Source organism: Misgurnus anguillicaudatus, chromosome 3 (assembly GCF_027580225.2).
Source record: "Misgurnus anguillicaudatus chromosome 3, ASM2758022v2, whole genome shotgun sequence".
In the NCBI taxonomy this organism is placed as follows: domain Eukaryota; kingdom Metazoa; phylum Chordata; class Actinopteri; order Cypriniformes; family Cobitidae; genus Misgurnus; species Misgurnus anguillicaudatus.
Window position 1 is genome coordinate 9,992,754 of NC_073339.2, and position 14,256 is coordinate 10,007,009.

At 35.7% G+C, this 14,256-nt stretch overlaps 1 long non-coding RNA gene across 1 annotated transcript in view; it reads left to right on the forward strand.

Annotated features, from left to right (window-relative positions):
- Positions 1-14,256, forward strand: part of LOC141358977 (uncharacterized) — a 68,501-nt gene that overhangs the window by 53,707 nt on the left and 538 nt on the right. The gene's annotated exons all lie outside the window — the stretch shown is intronic.

A 14,256-nucleotide genomic window follows, 5' to 3' on the forward strand; every position in this document is an offset into this window, starting at 1 on the left:
GCAATGATTGCTTTTTAGCGGAAAGACAAAATTCTATAGATCTTTGAATAAGAATATAAACTTTTATTAGTGGCCTTCTACATTTGTCTATAAGCCTACATAAATCTTTCATTTTGGATCTCACGCTGGATGGTTATTTAAAAAATGTAATCTCTGTCGACGCCCTAACTATTGAAGCCAGACCTGACTGAGCATAATTATCTCTACATCCAGCACCCACAGGTGCATTGTTATAGGCCCTACTTAATGAATTTATCAATATTTATCATTTAGCTGTTTAAATCTATCTTACCTTTTTCTATAACTCCCATGATACCACAGTGACCACTTTAATATAGCCTACCCGCAGTACACTTTCACACTTCATCATAGTCATGCCTTGTAAAATGCAAGCGGGTACATAGACTGAGAGGACAGGACATTTTGTGCCAGGGTATGACTTTGGTGCCAAACCAAAGTAAATGATGGTTTAAGCAATTACATTAAACAAAACATGTCTATAAAAGCTTTTGAGAGGATGTTTCAACATGGGTAATTAAGTAATCACTACTGTAATGAATATGAATAACCTTTCTTATTGTCTTCATCAAAGCATGCAGGTTGAGTGCCAAAAACTAATTTCGCAGACTGTGCAACATTGCCACCTAGTGCCAAAGTTGTATAAATGATTGTTTTTACTTATAGTTTTGTTAAAGGGGCCATGGCACAAGACTTTTTTAAGATGTCAAATAAATCTTTGGTGTCCCCAGAGCACATATGTGAAGTTTTAGCTCAAAATACCCCACAGATAATTTATAATAGCATGTTAAAATTGACACTTTGTAGGTGTGTGTAAAAATGTGCCGTTTTGGGTGTTTCCTTTTAAATGCAAATGAGCGGTTTGTTGCGATTGAAACTCAATAGGCTTTATGCCCAGCTGCACTACTTCCTGAACTTCAGCCAGCTCCTTTTTTCCTGTCTGCCATTATTGGACAAACTGATTAATCCAGGTGTGTCTGATTATTGTTGTTGTCACTACTGAGGTGAGGCACACCATTATTAATTAGTTTGTCCAATAATGGCAGACAGGAAACAAAGAGCTGGCTGAAGTTCAGGAAGTAGTGCAGCTGGGCATAAAGCCTATTGTGCTGTGAATTATTCTGTCTCTCTTTCCTTTTCTCTGCACTAAATGGCAGTGCTGTGATTGGATAGTGCAGATTAAGGGGCGGTATTATCATAATAAGAGCTCCTTATGACATCATAAGGAGAGCCAAATTTCAACAACCTATTTTCTCATGTGCTTGTAGAGAATGGTTTACCAAAACTAAGTTACTGGGTTGATCTTTCTCACATTTTCTAGGTTGATAGAAGCACTGTTGACCCAATCATAGCACTTAAACATGGAAATAGTCAGATTTTCATGTCATGGCCCCTTTAAATTGGTATTTTAAAAAAAAATGCAGTTATTGAGATGTGCATATAATATAATATACATTCTACCCCCACTTATACACATCTTTAGCTATAGAAGTTTTTACATTTGGTAGTTTGGTTTATGTTTGAATTTAGACCTCAAAAGCACGACGTCATCATCACATTAATATGAATAATATTTCTTTTTTACTTTAAAGGATTAGTCCATTTTCTTAAAAGAAAAATCCAGATAATTTACTCACCACAATGTCATCCAAAATGTTGATGTCTTTCTTTGTTCAGTCGAGAAGAAATTATGTTTTTTGAGGAAAACATTGCAGGATTTTTCTCATTTTAATGGACTTTAATAGAGCCCAAAATTTAATACTTAACTCAACACTTAACAGTTTTCTATCAACGGAGTTTCAAAGGACTATAAACAATCCCAAACGAGGCATAAGGGTCTTATCTAGCGAAACGATTGTCATTTTTTACAGGAAAAATAGAAAATATGTACTTTTAGACCACAGCTTTTTGTCTAAGTCCGGTCCAGCGTGACCTAACGTTAATGCGTAGTGACGTAGGGAGGTCACGTTACATATATAAAACGCACATTTGCGGACCATTTTAAACAATAAACTGCCACAAAGACATTAATTAGTATCAGTTGACATACAACAACGTAGGAACGGTCCTCTTTCAACACACTTGTAAACACTGGGGCGAAGTTTCGCATTCATCCTCTGTGACCTCTTGACGTCATGACGTATTGCGTGGGGTCAGCTGGCGCATCACGACCGGATCTACATGACGAGAAGTGCTTTAAAAGTGTATATTTGTTATTTTTATTGTCAAAAATGACAATCGTTTTGGTAGATAAGACCCTTATACCTTGTTTGGGATTGTTTATAGTCCTTTGAAACTCCGTTGAAAAAAAACGTTAAGTGCTGAGCCAAGTACCAAATGTTGGGCTCCACTAAAGTCCATCAAAACGAGAAAAATCCTGCAATGTTTTCCTCAAAAAACATAATTTCTTCTCGACTGAACAAAGAAAGACATCAACATTTTGGATGACATGGTGGTGAGTAAATTATCTGGATTTTTCTTTTAAGAAAATTGACTAATCCTTTAACTATTAAGTTTATACAAAACTGTACAAGCACTACACCTAAGGTGCCACTAGATGGCAGTGTGGTTTTTATAATGGATGGACTACAGCAGAGTTTCCCAAACTGGGGTTCGTGAACCCTTTGTGGTTTTCGGAGGAATTGCATGGGGTTTGTGAGTTGATAAACAATAATCAATTACAATTAAACCATAAAATGTATATAATTTTATTAATTAAAAATACCAATTAATTAATTAATCAATTAATAATTTTAACAACATATATATTTAATTTGTTTAACTTACATGTTGTCACGATTACATAGCACTACATTTTTTATAAAACTGAGACTTCATGCAAACGTTCAGATTTTATGAACTAATATAAAAAGAAAATTACCAGATGAAGACCAAATAACATAATTATAGCAATAACTATGTAAACTATATGAAAATAAATTAAAATGGATGGAAAAAGAAATAGTTTTGGAGTATGGAAAATGTACTTAAAATCCCAATGGGTACTTCAAGCAAATAATTAAGGTCAACAGGGATCGACTAAAAAGTCTGAAAAAAAAAACCCTGGACTGTAATATTGTTGACACTACACTCTTAAATAAGGGGGTTTCATAATAGACCATCCTTTATTGACTTATTTACAGTAATAGGGCTTTTAAATTAGTCATGAACATAATCTGTATTTACTCTTGTAATGATGCTTTAATCTAAGAGAAGCTCAATGTATGATGAAGATTTGGTGCATTTAAAAGTGTTTACAGTGGGCTTAAAGGTTTAGAGTTTTTTTTTTTTGATGACCTTAATACATGGCTTTTTATTTTTAGCCTTGCTCACAAAAAGGTTGGAGACCCCTGGTGTAGTGATTTAAAATGTGAATTTATTATGACACACTTAACCAGCATATTCACAACATGCCAGATTATAAGTCATGTTAGTCAATGGATTTCCGTAAGAAGATGATTCAAGGTTGAATCAACATCCCCTCTTTCTAGCAAAATTTCACACATTTGAATTGCATTTCACTTTAGGGACACATAATGACCATCTGTTTTTATGACAAACTATTTACACTACTATGGGACGGTAACGGTTTCCTGGACAGGGTTTATCCCAGACTTAAATGCATGTTTGAGCTGCCTTCATTTTGAAAGCAACTTGTACTGACATTATCAGTGCCACTGTTTTGTATCAAAATGCACACCACCAGTATTGACCTTTTGTAATGTTTGTTTGTAAAAAAAACCCCTTAATGTCCTAATATAACATAGTCCTGGATTCATCCAAACCCTGTCTGGATACTGTCCCTTAAAATTTAAGGTCACTTGATACACCTGCATCTACATATTAATTTATTTTTAATTTTATTAATAAAATATAAGTTTGGACCAAGTAAAAACGGGTTGTCCATATGTTATCCAATCATGGATTAAAACAACAAATTTTTTAGGGTATTTTAAAGGCGTGGTGCCATGATCTGGTCATATATCTGCAAAGATATGTCAGCAAGGCATCCACAGTTTAATAGCAATAATCCCAAATAAAATAATTCCTCCAGGATCACTGTTTGTGAAGTTTCTGTGCGTACTATATAACCTTTATATTATATAGGTTAACTCAGCTGTGAAAATGTGTTTGTGACTGTTATTGTTTAGATACACAAAGGCCAATTTTCATCTCTTCTGTGCATTAAGTGTATATATGCATGAATCACACAAACACCCACATTCATCTGTTCGATGTGAAAAAATTAACTGAGTCTGTACTGTAGAGATAATAAAATCAGAAGTGTTTCTGCTATGTCTATCCAGACGGTTTTTCTGTATCTCTCTATTTTTACAGAGGCACAGATGAGGATCAAAGCCTGTGGGTTTGTGTGCTCATGTGTTGCCGGCTGCTTTATGTAATATTTATATACCACATTGGTGAAATGGATTCTGTGTACTGATTTGTCTGTTTGAATGTTTCAGGTTATGCAATATTACTGTACATGGCTCAAAAAGCATTGTCTTGTTTTCACAGACTCTGTAAAGTTTTTAAAACATAGCGTTTAATATTTAATATGGCCTTAAATAAGTCATCAAAGTTGTAGCGTAGTATAACCATATTCAACATCAGGATATGATATGATCTGGGTAATAAGTTCATGATAGAGCAAATTTTGTGTTAAAATAAATAAAAGAGACAACAAAAAATAACAACAAAAGTATGTAAAAGTTTCCAAAGTATTAGGGCATTTTCAAATGATACCAACTTGCATTGACAATCTGAGGCAATGTTTCGACCATTTTTATTTTGACAGTGCAGATATGTTCAAATCTGTTCAGTCCCCCTCATAAGACTCTGTGTCTGATACTTCCATAATTTATGTAAGTAAAATTAGCATGCATACGTATAATGTGTAAAACCTCGTATGCAAAATATATGCGAGTAAACCCCTAATGGTTTTTAGTACATTGGATGGACACTTTTCTATCCCATGAGGCCACTGGAGCAGAGTTAATAAATTGATACTGATGAATTATAAGTCAGGCAGGACTTTTTAAGTAATATAATTACACTCTCAGAAAAAGGGTAAGCTGTTGCTGGGACAGTACCCTTAAACATGATCCTACATGTACTATTTAGGAAGGGATTTGTATACCTGTGAGGCACCAAATTTTTAACAACACCTGAAAAATTATTTTTACAGTTATTATGTACATTATAGGCTGACAAACATACAGAACACATCACTAAAATATTGCTCATGTAGTATCTCCAGAATATATACTACACACACACACTAACATACAATACTTTGTAGAATATACTTTTAAACAGTAGATACTTCATCCAATTTAATACTATTTGGGACACAGGGCAAAAGTGTATTGAACTGTTGCAGTACTTCATTGTAAAAAAAGCGAAAGTTTGATTAGCTTAAAAAAATTACTTTATGGGAACACTTAAAATGTTTTCTCACTTTAAAGGTACATTGTGTAACTTTTAGAAGGATGTCTTGACAAAAATGTAATATAATACACATAACAATATGATCAGTGGTGTATATAGAGCTTACATAATCAACTTTATTGTTTTTATTACCTTAGAATGAAGAACATTTTCTGGAAGGCATTCAACTCTTGTGAAAATCAAGGCGCTGGCTGGCAACATTTTTTTTTTTAATGCGGCGAAAGAGTAAAGTAAAAAATTGAAGTTCATTAAGCCAAAATGTTTTAAGTGTTACCAATGTAATACATTTTTACAAGTTACTTAAAGTGAGAAAATGTAAGCTGACAAAACAAAATTTTTTAAGTGTTAGCAATTAAAGGTGCAGTGTGTAGTTTTTAAAAGGATCTCTTGACAGAAATGCAAAATGATATACAAAACTATATTATGAGGGGTGTATAAAGACCTTTTTTTTATAATGAACTGTTATGTTTTTATTACCTTAGAACGAGACATTTTTTATCTACATACACTGTGGGTCCCCTTACGTGGAAGTCGGCATTTTGTGCCGCCATGATTCTACAGGTTAGAGGTTGGAAAAGCTTGGAGACACTTGGTGTAGTGATTTAAAATGATAATTTAATATGACACACTTAAAGTAACATCCCTAATCAGCATATTCACGACATAAGTCATATTCACACACAAGTCATGTGAGTCAATGGATTTCCGTAAGAAGATGATTCAAGGTTGCATCATCATTCTCTCTTTCTTTGAATTGCATTTCACTGTAGGGACACATAAATGACCATCTGATTTCATGACAAACTATTTACACTTTTCCTGGACAGGGTTTATCAACTATCAGTGTTTATTTTTGTCAACTTAAATTTTCTCCCTTTAAGTGAAAAATGGCAGACGGTAACGAGAAATCACGTTAACACATGAGGTAATCAAGTTTTATAAATGTTGTGTTTGATAACATCGTTTTATTTCAATATGTAAGGTTTTATGTAATGTTCAAAATGCAATTGTTAGTCATAGATGGTGTGTTAACACAGCACAGAATTAAGTGTTCAGATCAACAAACTTACCATAAACAAGTGAGTGTCCCGACAGACGCTATTACCTTCGCATTTATCCACGTCACTGTTGTCATGTGGTTTTTATGTCAGTAAAGGCGGTAACAAAGGGTAACGTGGATATTAACCAGACTGTCCTCCAAAAATAACGACCTAATAGTTTGTTTGTGCAAGCACCATAGTACGACATATAAGGACGTAGTGCCCTCTAGCGGCCAAAGCTTATACGATCTGTGGTTACGTTTTAAGGTTCTTTGCCTTATTATACATCAGATTAAGATGCATTTTATTTTGTAAATGTAGAAATGGTTTCATAAACATTTATGGTTTTAAAGATATTTTGGAGCATCTAAATATAAAACCATATACAACACCATATATAAAACACAACACGTTAACAAAAGTACAGTCACAGGTGTTTATTGCATAAATTGACCAAAAAACAGCAGTATAAAAGCATTACAAACAATTCGCATTGCAAACCTTTTGAACTGAAGCCATACGATCACTTTATATGAAGAAATCCATGAACGCAACACAAACAGTCTCATTCAAATATAAACCGGAACATTAGATCATGGTGCGGTCGCTCACGACAGCCAATAGCGCTTTAGTTTCATAGCTAACGTAACGATGCAATCGTTTATAAAGACAGAGTGCAGCGAGTCATAATCTGAAAAACACACTTACCGGGGGAAAAACAATCCATCCGTCTCCATTGACTTTGTATTGCGAGAAGCCGCCTCCTTGTCATTTCGGGCTTATGACAAAAAACAGAATAATGCCTAAAAGCTGCTGTGTGACAGGATGTACAGCTAACAGGCCAAAAAAACAGAAATATGTTTTTCGACCCCACGTTTAAAGACACAAAAGTGGAAACAGGCAACTTTTCATAGTACTCCTATATTAGTAGAACTGTGCCCACTAGGGGGAAACGTAGTCGGCGATCCACTTTTTTTCTCCTTAAATGTTGGGTTTTACGGCGCGACAGCTTATAAAAACTTATTTCTGGGTTTTTTGGCTTGTTAGCTGTACATATTGTCACACAGCAGCTTTTAGATATTATTCTGTTTTTTTGTTATAAGCCAGAAATGACAAGGAGCCGGGTTCTCGCAATACAAAGTCAATGGAGACGGTTGGATTGTTTTCCCCCCGGTGGGTCTGGTTTTCATATTTGCATAACTGCGCTCTTTCTCTATGAGACACACGATAGCCAATGCTATTTCACATTCTAGGATGATGTATAACTGTGGGTTTACACCAGATGCGAGTTCAACGATTTGCGTGAGTAGATTATTTGCATGAAGTCAATGCAAAGACGCGATCAGACGCGTCCTCGCGATGCGAATGATGCGATATGGGCAGCGCTTTTGCCGTTAAAACACACACTATTTCGCCTCAAACGCGTCTTCGCCCAAGTTGAAAATATTCAACCCGAGCGAAAAATTCGCATGACACGAAGTTAAATCCCGCGAGTAATTTAAAGCGAGCAGAGCAATGCGATGCGATTGCACGCTTCGCGTTTAGTGTAAACCCACAGTAATCGCTTCTTCTGGTGGCAGTTTTTGAATCAGTAACACAGGAACTGATATCTACCGTGAATTGTGATCAGTTTTGCGTCTTTCCTTCATATAAATCGATCGTTTGGCCCTCGGTACACTTGGAATATTTTAAGTACTTTTTGAAAAAAATTGTGGCTGTTTTGTATGTTGTGTTTTATATCATATAATAAATAAATGCGTACGTTATTTGCTCAAAATGCCTGAATAGTGTAATGTGTAATATAAATACAATAAATCCTGGCAGTTTAATCTAAAAATCATATCCACATGCATGTCACTGATAAAAATGATTCATTCAGTTAACTCAATTTTTGAGGTAAGTGGTTGCGGTCGGTTTATTTAAGCTACATTTAAACAAAAAATTTATTTTACTTTACTAATCTTTTTTGTTTAAATGTAGCTTAAAAAATTGATTGCAACCACTTGCCTTAAAAAAAATTGAGTAAATTGAATGAATCTTTTTTTCAGTGTATAAAGTTTTACCTGTGGCCGGTAGTGGCGTTAATTTAGTAAACGCCTCTTTTGGTCGTATTTGAGGGACTGGACAAACGACCAAAACAGTTGTATGGGTTGGAGAATATGTTGATATTAATGTCATTGACAGGCAACTGCACTGCCCCGTGTCACTGTTTTGAATGGCAATTTTCTCATAATTTACAAGTAGTTGAAATGACAAAATATATAACATTGGCCTAGTGGTTTTTAAATAATTTACAACAAATATTTTACAAATTGTACTTTAATATTCTTGATGGAAGCCAACAGGCTATTTCTCATTTACTGATTTTGAAAATGAAGGTTCTAGACATACTTGTCATTTTGCTGCTGATTTTCAGCAGAATCCTTTAAACTCCACTTCAGCTTATGACGTGTTCTGCTTTACCAGAACCAAGCAAAGATACTGTAAGAAGTCTTACGCTCTATGCATGTAGAGTTACATCAGATGTACATACCAGGCTTCATATTACTTATCCCAGTTCAGGAAAATGTGACAGCAGATGTTGTAGTCTGTCTGAGGCCTAATGAAGCTTCCCAAATAATGCCTCATCCCGTTTCTTTATGTTTCTTCTGTTCACTTTCACTTATGACAAGAGTTCTGATCTAATCCAGTAACTGAATGACTAATTCTGTTTATTTCTGCCTTTTTTAGTCATTTTTTTTTACTTCAATCTTCAACTACCTTCTTATACACACTGTCAAAATTAGCTGTAATTATGCAGCTGGTTGCCAAAAAATTACCGTAGAAGATAAAGACTGAAAATGTTTCATGTTCATTTAACTTTGAACAAACTGTTGCCAGTAAATAACATAAATGTAAAATCTACACTGTAAAAAAAAAATCAGTAGAAATTGCAGCTGGGTTGCCGGTAATTTACCGTAGATTTAAATTGATGTTATTTACTGGCAACAGTTTGTTCAAAGTTAAATGAACATTTAACATTTACAAGTCTTTGTCTTTACAGACAAAAAAAAAAAATAAACAGCATCAAGCAAAACATTCTGGGAAACAAAATCTGAAGCAAAAAACAGAAAAAAGTTGATGATGATTTCTGGTTTCCAGAATGCTTTGCATGAGGCTGTTATTGTATAGTTTTATTCTGTAAATATAAAGACTTGTTTATATTTAAAATTTATAAAATTTATCTTGCCAGTAAATAATATAAATTTAAATCTACGGTAAATTACCGGCAACCCAGCTGCAATAACATTCTAATTTCTACTGATTTTTTACAGTGTACAGTAAGTTACTGGCAGCTAGTTGCCAGTAATACGCAGTAATACTTTAATTTCTACCGAATTTTTTTTTACAGTGCAGTCAGACCAAAAATTTTAAAGTGCCATTTAAAAATATCCTAATATGTACCATTTAGGTACAGATGTGAATACATTTGGTTACAAACATTTCTTAAAATATCTGCCTTGCTGTTCATTAGAACAAAGGTAGGTTTGTAATGAGAGTAAATAATGACAGAATTGTCAACTATGATCTTTTAAATTCTTATTTTCCTACTTTAATAACAAAAGGCACACGGCAAGGCACTGAAAATTGAGTTAACTGTTGTCCTATGGAATATGCATGCATCATTTTATAGCATGATGGCATATGTGCATTTACATGTATGATTTTGTTTTGCATTCATGTTTAGTTCTTTTCAGTGGTACAGTAAAACGTCTAATGTCTCACATGAGTAAAAAATCTTTTTTTTATTACCAAAAGCCACACTTGAGTTGTTACCTGTTCTGCACGTGTCAGTTAATGTAACCCTGAGGGAAAAGAAGACAGTCACATGTCTTTTATCGAGCAACTGCTGTGGGAAAGCGTCTAGATGATTAAAAAGAGATGGCTCACATTCAAGCAGACACTCTGAATCAATATGTGGAAATTCAAGAGTAATGAATACCAATACTGTACTTCTTGTATTGCACAATGCTCCATTTGGGTGTATGAAGGCAGAGCAGAACAGATTATACAACAAATATGTAAATAAATATGCAAAACGATAATTATATAAGTCCTCTATATAGGGAATTAGAGCAGATGAAAGGTAGATACCATTTTAAAGGATAATTCCGGTATTTAACACTTTGAGTCTCATTTCTGGTTTGTTTTGGATGAACTACAGTGATGGACACAGAAATTTTGACAATGGGTCGTGTCTTGACTTTTCGACTCATTTAGAAGCGTCTCTTCTAAATGAACCACTTGGTGAGTAGCACAGTTTTGAAAATGAACGTTAAGTGTTGACATGTTTGTGCATGGTCATTGACTTCCATTCTGAAGCAACGAGTCTAAGCTTCTAAACGATCATTGTAGTTCATCCAAAACAAACCAGAAATGAGACTCAAAGTGTTAAATACCGGAATTATCCTTTAAGTAGAGCAAGAGAGGTGTTGTCACGGTAGGAAATCCATTGTTTCCTCCGTGTGGTGTGTGTGTGTTTGTGTTTGTTTGCTTACCTCTCTTCCATGTGCTCATTAGAGTGATTCGGCTCACCTGTGTGTTGATTGTCTCGCTCCAGCTGATCAGCATTGCATCTCCTCCTCACATGACTCTCTGTTCCCTGCCAGATTCTCACGCTTTGTTTGGTTCCCGTGTTGTGTGGATCGTCGTGTCTCTCAGTGTGGATTACGTGTCTTCTGTTGGATTGTTTATTGTCTTCGTCTTGGCAGCTAGTTGCCGTCGTCGTCGTCGTCGTCTCCGTCGTCGTCTCCGTCGTCGTCTCCGTCGTCGTCTCCGTCGTCGTCTCCGTCGTCGTCTCCGTCGTCGTCTCCGTCGTCGTCTTCGTGTGGATGTTCCCGTGTACAGCTTGGATCTTTACCACTGCTCACCACTCCACCAACGCCGCACTGAATAAACATCGCCACCAACTTACCACCGTAGTCCTCGCCACCATTGCCAACAACACCGGACATTTCCTGTCTCATCATTTAATCGGTCATCTCTCTTTGTTTATTTTAATAAACATTGTTGTTTTCACCTGCATTTGCTTCCGCGCAGTTCGTGTCATTACAGGTGTATTGTCACAATCAGTGTTGGGGAAAGTTACTTTTAAAAGTAAAGCATTACAATACTAAGTTACTTCTAGAAAGGTAACTAATTGTGGTACTTCAACCCAGTCTCACGGCAAGTCGTGTTGTAGTGACAAAGTTTTTTATTAGTTTATTGGTGTTTGCTGACACGAATTACCGCTGTTTTTCGTGTCTCTGGAGACGAATGTCTTTTTGTCCTTCCCAGCACGAATTTCTATCAATGGCTGTTCGTGTCTGTGCCACGACTTTCTTTATCGTGTCATTTTTTATATTTTGTTTTCTCATTGTTGTTTCCTATTTTTTTGACCATTGTCGCTTAGGGTTTGGGTTAGAATCACTTTCTGCGACTTACTAACCCAAACCCCAGCTCTAACCCCAACTCCGGGCGAGAATAGTTTTAAAAGTGGACGAAAAACATGTAGAAACCAATGCAAAAAATAACATTCTAACGCAAACCCCGGATCTAACCCCCAAGCGACAATGATTTAAAAATAGGAAACAATGATGAGAAAACAAAATATAAAATGACACGATAAAGAAAGTCGTGCCACAGACACGAACAGCCATTGATAGAAATTCGTGCTGGTAAGGACGAAAAAGACATTCGTCTCCAGAGACCAACCCACCCTCATCCCCATGGCGTCAATATTTGACGCACTTGACCATGCGTCAATATGTTACGCGGAGGGTATACCTTTCGCGTCATATTTTGACGAACTGGGGACTTCAATACTATTACGTCCGTTGCATTCTCTTTCCTATTTTCTTACCATTTTCGCGTCGGTTTAGGGTTAGATTTACATAATGACATCCCTACCCAAACCTAACTCTAACCCCTACGCCAGGTGACAACTGTCGTACCTTACTCTAACCCCAACGCCAGGTGACAACTGTTTAATTTCGCGTACACTGTTTAATTTTGCGTAATCTAACCCTAAACCGACGCGAAAATGTTAAGAAAATAGGAAAGAGAATGCAACGGACGTAATAGTATTGAAGTCCCCAGTTCGTCAAAAAATGACGCGAAAGGTATACCCTCCGCGTGAGGATGTGTAGCCAGAGACACGAAAAACAGCGGAAATTCGTGTCATCAAACACGAATAAATTAATCAAATTTTTCGTTACTATAACACGACTTCCCGTGAGACTGGGTTGGGTACTTAGTTACGTTTTATAGAAGGCAATGCTTACGTTACTTTTTAGTTACTTTTGCGTTACTTTTTCTTGTCTGAGGCTTGATCTCTTTCAAGCCTTGCAGGTGTTTTTCATGACTAAAAAGTTCAGCATTCAAAAGTTGCATATTTCATCACAAAAATGTCAAGCTCTGGCCTGCCATCTCAGTTTATGACTCAAACTTTTCCCACACAGGTGTGTACGCATAGAGTGCAAGACATGACTACGTTTAGTTCAATTCAGTACATATTTTTTTTTAAATCAAATTAAAGTAAAAAAGTAACTTGCATTACTTTTTTGAAAAAGTAACAAATATTAATGTGTACATTTATAAAGTAATGTGTTACTTTACTTGTTACTTCAGAAAAGTTATATTATTACATAATGCACATTACTTTTAATACGTTACCCCCAACACCGGTCACCATCTCCAATGTCCCTTCTGTTTTCCACCAAAGGTTTTATTTTAGCACTACATTACCCATAACCCTTTGCTTGACTCATTATTGTTTAATATTCACCTGTTACTCATACAGTCCTTCTTGGCAAATAATTGTTACACTACAATTCTTAGCATTTTTTTCTGGTTTATTATCTGACCCGTTTGCTTTTATGGTTTTCCCCCTTGATTCATGCCTGATTGTTTGGATTGCTTACTTTTGTGTTTGGACCTCTGCCTGTTTGCTTGACTTTGATTCTGGATTACCTCCTTAATAAACACTGCATTTGGATCTTAAACCCTTTGGGGCAGTTTCCTGGACAGGGTTTAGATTAATCCAGGCCTTAGTTATATTAGGACAATTAAGAAGTTTTACAAACAAACCTTACAAAAAATACTAGTGTGCATATTGAGACACAAGAATGGCACTGATATATTTTGAGATACGTCAGTGCAAGATGTTTTTAAATGAAGGCAGCTTAAACATGCACTAGTCTGGGACTAGGATAAGACCTGTCTGAGAAACTGCACCTTTGTGTTACCAGCAGATTGTTACGTTTATAATATAATACAATAGCTGACCAAACCAATACATACTTATAGTGCAAAGCCAGGTCAATGCTTTTATTTTTAGTTGCTCAATGCAAAGGATTTAAAGGCACTGTGAATAAAATCCCTGACCAGTTACAGTCCTCACTTAAAGGGGCCATGGCATGAAAATCTGACTTTTTCCATGTTTAAGTGCTATGATTGCGTCCCCAGTGCTTCTATCCACCTAGAAAATGTGAAAAAAATCAACCCAGTAACTTAATTTTGGTAAAGCATTCTCTGAAAGCACATGAAAAAATAGGTAGTTAAAATTTGACTCTCCTTATGATGTCATAAGGAGCTCTTATTATAAGAATACCACCCCTTAATCTGCCCTATCCAACCACAGCACTGCCATTTCGTGCAGAGAAAAGCACAATTGAGGTTTAATTGCAACAAATCATTGTGATCAGTGTTTGAATTTAATTTGCATTTA